Genomic DNA, 8,088 nt, shown 5'->3' with positions numbered 1-8,088 from the left:
TCACACCCTTATCAATAGCGGCATTACACCCGTTGACACTGTTCTAATTAGCTCTTAAAGGTTGTTATAATTTCCAAAATGCTCTCAAAAACCAATTCAAAATGTGAACAAGGGATCCCCATTTTGTCCTAAAAGCGGGTGGGGTTGCAAAAACCAAGAGAAATTGCAAGAGATGTGGGCGTGAAATTTGATTTTCATCAAAAATGACCAAAATACCCTTCAACAGGGTAGACTGTCACAGTAGTCGCTACCGGCTTCTCTCAATCAGATGTGACCAATGCTGACAAGAGACTCTTTGCGCAACCAATATGCCTACGCCGTTGTGGGTGGTTCTGCAAGTGAATGGCTTGTGTTCGAAAGATGTGGAAGAATCAAATGCCTCCTAAGCATGTTGAACTTCAGGGGTTGCAGGTACTCAACAATAGGTAGAACTATGAAAATAAGACAGAGGTGCATGATTCTGGCAAATTATATCGCCTGGTGAGAATTACTTGAGTAGTGATATTCTTATGACCTCGATAGGTGATTGGAAGCAGAATACACATGGTGACAAAACCTTACATAGGGTCTCTTTCGTAGTATGGGAAGAGACAAATGTTGAAGTTTTTAGGGTGTAGATGATGGTGAGAGGTTAGTTCGGATCGATGTCCTTTTCTAGCGTTAGATAGACGAGTAACTTAGAGCACCAACAAAGTTGAATCAGAACAAGGATGCTTTAATAATGTGTGTAACTAGTACTTCAGAAAGCCAATGATGCTTTCAATTGTGGGAATAGCATCGAGCTGAGGGTGCAAATGAAAAATATTCAAGGTGGAGGTAAAACAAGCCAAGGTGAAGATTGTTGGGATATGTGTCCAATTTTCTAAGCAAGTGGGAATCCTCTATAGTTTCCTTATTATGCTAAGGAGACAGAGAGAGTATTTTGTACAGTTATATAGAAGTTGTGGATGTTTCTTGTTGTGTGTAGTTTGACAAGGTTATGTTTTGTCTCATCGGGGTTACCTAGTTAGACTAGGACTATGTTTACGTTTCTCTGAGAGAATGCCGAGAAGAAGGCAAAAATGCAACGTAAGGTATTTCCACCCCTTTCCTCAGCTTTCCCATCTCCCTTTGCTTGTCTATTCTTGGAAATATGAGAATTTATACGATGCCCGACCGCCAAAATAGCACCTACCCCTTGTAAATTACCCGGTCGGCCATCCACACAAATCTCTCCCAATCACTTCTCAGCCCCTCTTACACAGTCGGGCCCGCGAACATAACATGGAATACTTTTTCATAGTTGCCAAACATGGCCAGTAAAAGAAAACAAAAAGAGGTAAAAATACAGTGAGGGTGTCATTGTTTTCATCATCCTATTCCATTTTGTGTATTGAAAAGCAAACAATACTATTAAACAAATCCGAGCTTTGTTTGGGGTATAAGCTTCCAATTTTGAACCTCCTTTGACACTGACACTGCTTGGAAAACAAAATCACAGTCGTGGAATGAAAAAGACCATTTTCCTTACATTGTTGTCAAGAACCTCCTAAAATAAAGTGGTGTTTTTTTTCAAATCTCTCTAAGGCTTTGTAGTAGTTTATTTATCTGAGAAGGTTTTAAGAGGGTTTTGGACCCTTGGATGATTGCCAAGTGGCAAGATTAGAACCATTAATGGAAGAGGATAAAGTAAATAAATAGATGAGACCTCCATATTTACAAATCACCTTTAAAACTTTAAAGAACTTTAAAACTTGTAAGAACTATTTGTGAGCAATAGAAGTCATTCTCATTTCACTCTGTGCTTCTTTTCTATGATAGTCTTAAGTGTCCTACATGCAACAGATACAAGACTAGGTCATTGGAGGTATACTGACTCAAGGCTAGATGGGGAGTAGCACCGGATTGCAAGAGGTGTTGCTTCTTTGAGGGTGTTTGGTTAGGTTACCTGGGTTGATGAGCAATTGGCAAGTGCAAGCGGTGTGTGGTGAATCCACGGGCATGCCAATTTGTAGAGTAAATGATCAAAATTCAGTCGATTGAGAAGAAGAGGGGAAAGTCACTTCTTCTTTGGTTCTAATTCATTTTAAAAACAAAAGACTTGTAAATGACGCCGCGCTAAAGTGATGGTTTTAATGTCGATGCGTGCATATGCAAATGACTTGGGAGTTTTTATATGATGGCCGACCGGGTGCCACCTAGCCCTTGATTTTTGACGGTGGGGCAAATTCTCATAATTTGGAGTAGATCTACAAGAACTGGTCAACTTCTTAATATAATAACACAGACAAACGTCAGTGGAGAGAGAATTAAAAAGAAATTCTCACCGAAGAAGATGAATCCATTCTTGGAGTGAAACTACAACTAATGAAAAGCAAAAGATAATGTGAAAATGTAAAAATAAATGTAAAGGGATTTGTTAGTGTCCATCGCTTTTGCAGATGGTTTGCATCTGACAGCAGCCATCTCATGAATGAAGGCAAAGTCTGCTGAAAAGTGAGCCTCCTCGAAATGCCTTTTGCGATGGATGCTAGCAAATGCCAAATATAAATTATGACATGTAGACCATCCTCTATTCCTCTTCCTTTAATATAATATAGCTTGCTCCTTTTTATAGATTTCTACTACAACCGCTTGCAACTGCTCCAAATCTTTAAGTGGGAATCTACTATAATTACCAATTTTCATTTTGAATTTTAAATTCCAAATTGCCATAATAACTACCATCTTTATTCCTTGGGAGAAGTGAGCGTTGGCACATAACTGCCTTGATTCCAACGGTTAAGTTATCAACCAATGACTCGGTCACATAGGGGAAAGAGAAAAGAAGAGCAAGTCTTTGTTTGTTGATAAAGAAAAACTAGCGAACCTCAGGTCCCAAGGAAAAGGAAATTGAAACTGGGATCAAGCATAGATAGAACCAAGGTTTAAAATTTCGGTTTCGGTACCGGTTTCGGGCCGTGAAATTTCGACCGAAATTTTGAAATTTCGGTATAATATTAAAATAATAAAAAAAAACTGGTATTTTGTGTGAAATTTCGGAAAAAATGAAATTTCGGCCGAAATAAATGACTGTTTTGGTTTTTGATGGTTTCAGTGTCGGTCTCCACGGTCGAAATTTAAAACCATGGATAGAATGACCATAATCACCCACCGGCCAGTTAGTTGATTTTCACATAGCCATCTGACCAATCCGACGGCCAAGAAAATTTAGTTGGTAGTTTATGAATTGATATAAGTAGGGGTGCAACTCGGGCGGGTCGGGTTCGGGTTGAGGCCAACCCGAACCCAACCCGACCTGACCTGAGTTCAACCCGAGATTCTAAGCTTAAAAACTAAAAAAATTATTAAAAATTTTGAGTTGAATTCGGGTCGGGTTGCCCAAGCCCTCAACCTGAACCCGACCCGAACTCAACCTGGACTCAGAAAACCCAACCCAAACCCAACTTGAACTCAACCCAACCCGAGTTTTTTCCGGGTTGAACCCACCGGGCTCGGATTGAGCCCGCCCAAGTTGCACCCATATAAGTAATGGAAAAAATGATATTTCCACCCTCTTATCCATCATTTATACTAGGGCTGTAACAGGGTTGGGTTTTTCAAAACCCTAGCCCAACCCTGGATCCCATTATCTCGGTCCTGACCCGCCCTGACCCTGAGTCAGGGCCGAAAAACCTTAACCCATGGCCTGCCCTACAGGGCTCAATGCTGGCCCTGGCCCGCCCTGATTGGGCAGGGCAGGGCCGGGCCGGCCCTAATTGACCCTAGTGCAAATACCTGTTAAGAGTGCCAAAAATAAAGCAACCACTTATCATATAGAACAAAATGATCAATAAACAGAGAAAGGGAACAAAATAAGACAATATGAATTCAACAACATGACAGGCAACAGAGACAATTAATAATAATAATCTAAAAAAACACAAATCCAAGATAATAGAAAACATTAGCAAAAGAAACTGTGGTACCCTGATCCCGCGAGAGGGGTGTGGGGCGCGAGCCGCCGCTCTCTCTCTCTTGGTCTCTCGTATCCACGCGATTGGCGTGTGCATTTTATTATTGATTTGAATTAATCTTTCCTGTGAACTTGGGATCACTAAGGCAATCCGAATTCCACACGAAAGAGACTGACAGAGTCGCCACCTAGATGTGGGATCTAGGACCCGTAATTAACCAGAAATCTAGACTCGCTACCTGGTTACGAGAATGGAAGGTATGGGGAGTTATCCACCACATGCACCATTCTTGCCCGATAATCGGTCTTCGATTCCAAAAGCTAACTCTTTTAAATTTATTTTAAATGGCTCATTCAACTCTATGTTAATGTGCGAACTAAGTGACATGCATCCTATGATCTAATTTCAATGTGAATCCTAAATGTGTATCTTGATTTATTAATTTGTCTGGATTCAATCTAAGTGAAAGTTCTCCTAAAATTCTAATTTCATGGAAAGTCCTAAGTGATTTGATTAAGCATTTACAAGAAAATTAATATACAAAACACCACAATTTGTTTGTGGTGCCGACTCGCGGGTGGTATGCCATCAGACATCCAAGCTGCCTACGTACCCAAGCCTCACTGGGATCAGAGTCGACGTAGTTCGGTGCACCTAAGCTAAGTTACATATGCCTAACTCAACTAAGACACCGACCTAGACGGGATTGACTGTTTCAACAGTTTTAGGAGAAGTTATTTAATTCAAGTTGAAGATTTTATTATCTTAGGATTTCATCTAAGATGCTATATGATTCTCATCTAAATGCAAATGGTCCCTTAGACTAATGCAGGTTTGCCTTACATCCTAGTTTACTAGGCTTGTCCTAGGGAAAGATTGGGTGACTAGTGTAACTAGACCTATGGCACGGTTGCTATACATAGCAAGCGTCCGTGATGAGGCTGGACTCCTAACTCTAGGACTCCCTAAAACTTAGGACACAACACGACACGACACCATTGTTCCTAAATTGGGCTCTAAGGGTTCTTACGACGGAAACCATAATCCAATGGTTCCGAGAGACACGAGATGAATCGAGATGATGAATAGTGTGAGGGAATGGGAAAGATAGAGAAAGGTGCGACTGAACTTGGGAGTGCCAAATTGCCTACGTACCCCGTGATGGGGATCAAGCCACACGTAGTTCCACTGGGGAGGTTACTTGGATTTTGGAAAACAGAATTGGTATTTGGATCAGGAATCGGGTTTGTATTTGAGCATTGGACTTGAGATTCAGAAACATTGATTTATCAATGGGATTTTGGAATTGGGAATTTGCATCAAAGAATTGAGCATATAGGAATCATCAAGGGTTTGAATTTTGGGAATTCAAAATGGGCGGGCTTATGAGATTCGGCCAAATGGATTCAGACATGCGACTCGGATTGTGTTGGGATATTACTTGGTTGGATTGGGTTAATGGTTAGGGTCAAGTGAGTCGGGTCTAAGTTAGGAGCAAACCCGAGACTAGCCATGGTCTAACTAGGAGGAAGCAGGGTACAAACCAGGGTGCGGACCAGGGTGCACCAGGGTGCGAACCAGCAGGGAACCAGGGTGCGAACCAGCAGGGGAACCAGGGTGCAACCAGCAGGGAACCTGGGTGCAACCAGCAGCGAACCTGGGTGCGAACCAGCAGGGAACCAGGGTGCGAACCAGCAGGGGAACCAGGGTGCAACCAGGAGGGAACCTGGGTGCAACCAGCAGCGAACCTGGGTGCAACCAGGGTCTAACCAGAGTGCGAACCAGCAGGGAACCAGGGTGCGAACCAATATCGAACCAGGGTGCGAACCAGTAGGGAACCAGGGTGCAACCAGCAGGGAACCAGGGTGCAACCAGTAGGGAACCAGGGTGCAACCAGCAGGGGAACCAGGGTGCGAATCAGTAGGGAACCAGGGTGCAACCAGCATCGAACCTGGGTGCAACCAGCAGCGAACCTGGGTGCAACCAGGGTCTAACCAGAGGCTAACCAGGGGGAAAACGGACCCTACATGCTTCCTAACATGGTTTTTCTTTTAAAGTAAAAGATATGCATGAAAACAGACCCTACATAGAATTGAAATAAATGCCTACCTCTTTGGAAACCCACTTTGTGTTTGATTTTTCTTTGATGTTAATTCCTTGAAGATGATTCCTTGCTTGATAATGACTGCTTTTGATATATATCACCCAACGTATAAAATCACCCGATCCGGCAAGGATGGCCGAACCCTTGAAGAGATGAGGGAGAGGGATGAATTTTCTAAGAGAGGGGTTCTTTTTCTTCTTTTCTTGGATGGTGGGATGAGAGGGTATTTATAGGAGAATGGGATAGGAGGTTAGGTGAGGTTAGGTGGTTTTGGATGGTTAGGATGAGAGGATGAGGTTAGGTAAGGTTAGGTGGGGTTAGGTAAGGTTAGGTGAGGTTAGGTGAGGTTAGGTGAGGTTTGGATGGTTAGGATGAGAGGAGAGGTTAGGTGAGGTTAGGTGAGGTTTGGATGGTTAGGATGAGAGGAGAGGTTAGGTGGTTTTGGATGGTTAGACCCAGGTCAAGATCTGCCATTGATCTAACGATTTACGGAAATCGGGTCTCGGAATGGAATCAGGGTCCGGGCTATGAAGTGACCCTAGCTTATTTTGTCCCGATTGATGATCCGTAAAGTCAGATCAAGATATTAATGACCTAAAACATATAAATCAATGATAGAGGGGGTTCTCACATGGATTTAACACACTAATTTATTTGTTGATTAAAACAAAACAAAATGGGGTGTCTACAGATGCCCCTCTTTGGTAGAGATGACGTAGTCATTGAATACCAAAGTTAAAAATGACAGAACCATTTTGCGTAGCTTTAATCGACAAAGGACTCTCTAGACACAACGCACCTTAACATAATGCAAAACCTTAGATGAAACCCTAGAACTTGAATAATAAAAAAAACTCGATGCGGCGCCGTTCACAAACGGGCAATTAGAGAATGAGATATCATTTTCGAATGGATTCTGAAGGGAAAGGACAAAGATCGCTCTCAAACAGTTTTTAGAAGGAGATGAGACGCCGCTCACAAGCGGGTTCAACGAGGATAAGAAGCATTCCCAAATGGACTTGGATAATGAGGCACCGTTCACAAACGGCCTCAAGGAGGATAGAAAACCATTCACAGATGGACTCGAGAAATGAGGCACCGTTCACAAACGGGCTCAAGGAGAAGACAAGACCATTCACAAATGGACTCGAGAAATGAGGCACCGTTCACAAACGGGCTCAAGGAGAAGACAAGACCATTCACAAATGGACTCGAGAAATGAGGCACCGTTCACAAACGGGCTCAAGGAGGACGATACCATTCACAAATGGATTCGAGAAAAGAGGCACCATTCACAAACGGACTCAAGGATAAGACAAGACCATTCACAAATGGACTCGAGAAATGGGGCACCATTCACAAACGGGCTCAAGGAGAAGACGAGACCATTCACAAATGGACTCGAGAAATGAGGCACCGTTCACAAACGGGCTCAAGGAGAAGACGAGACCATTCACAAATGGATTCGAGAAATGAGGCACCGTTCACAAACGGGTTCAAGGAGAAGACGAGACCATTCACAAATGGACTCGAGAAATGAGGCACCTTTCACAAGAGGGCTCAAAGAGGACATGAGACCATTCACAAATGGACTCAGAAAATGAGACACCGTTCACAAACGGGTTCAAGGAGAAGACGAGACCATTCACCAATGGACTAGAGAAATGAGGCACCATTCACAAACGGGCTCAAGGAGGACATGAGACCATTCACAAATGGACTCAAAAAATGAGACACCGTTCACAAACGGGTTCAAGAAGAAGACGAGACCATCCCCAAATGGCCTCGAGAAAAGAGGCACCGTTCACAAACGGGCTCAAAGAGGGCATGAGATTTTTCATGAACTTGAATTTGACGTAAGATTGGATTTGTTTGAATCGGGGATTGGTTTTGATGAATTTTTTATTTTTGGGAAATGAGGTACCGTCCGCAAACGGGCTCAAGGAGAAGACGAGACCATTCACAAATGGCCTCGAGAAAAGAGGCACCGTTCACAAACGGGCTCAAAGAGGACATGAGACCATTCACAAATGGACTCAGAGAATGAGA

The sequence above is a fragment of the Tasmannia lanceolata genome, unplaced genomic scaffold, assembly GCF_043159265.1.
Source record: "Tasmannia lanceolata isolate RefF3 unplaced genomic scaffold, GAP_Taslan_0.1 ptg000007l, whole genome shotgun sequence".
NCBI lineage: Eukaryota > Viridiplantae > Streptophyta > Magnoliopsida > Canellales > Winteraceae > Tasmannia > Tasmannia lanceolata.
This window is presented reverse-complemented; position numbering follows the sequence as displayed.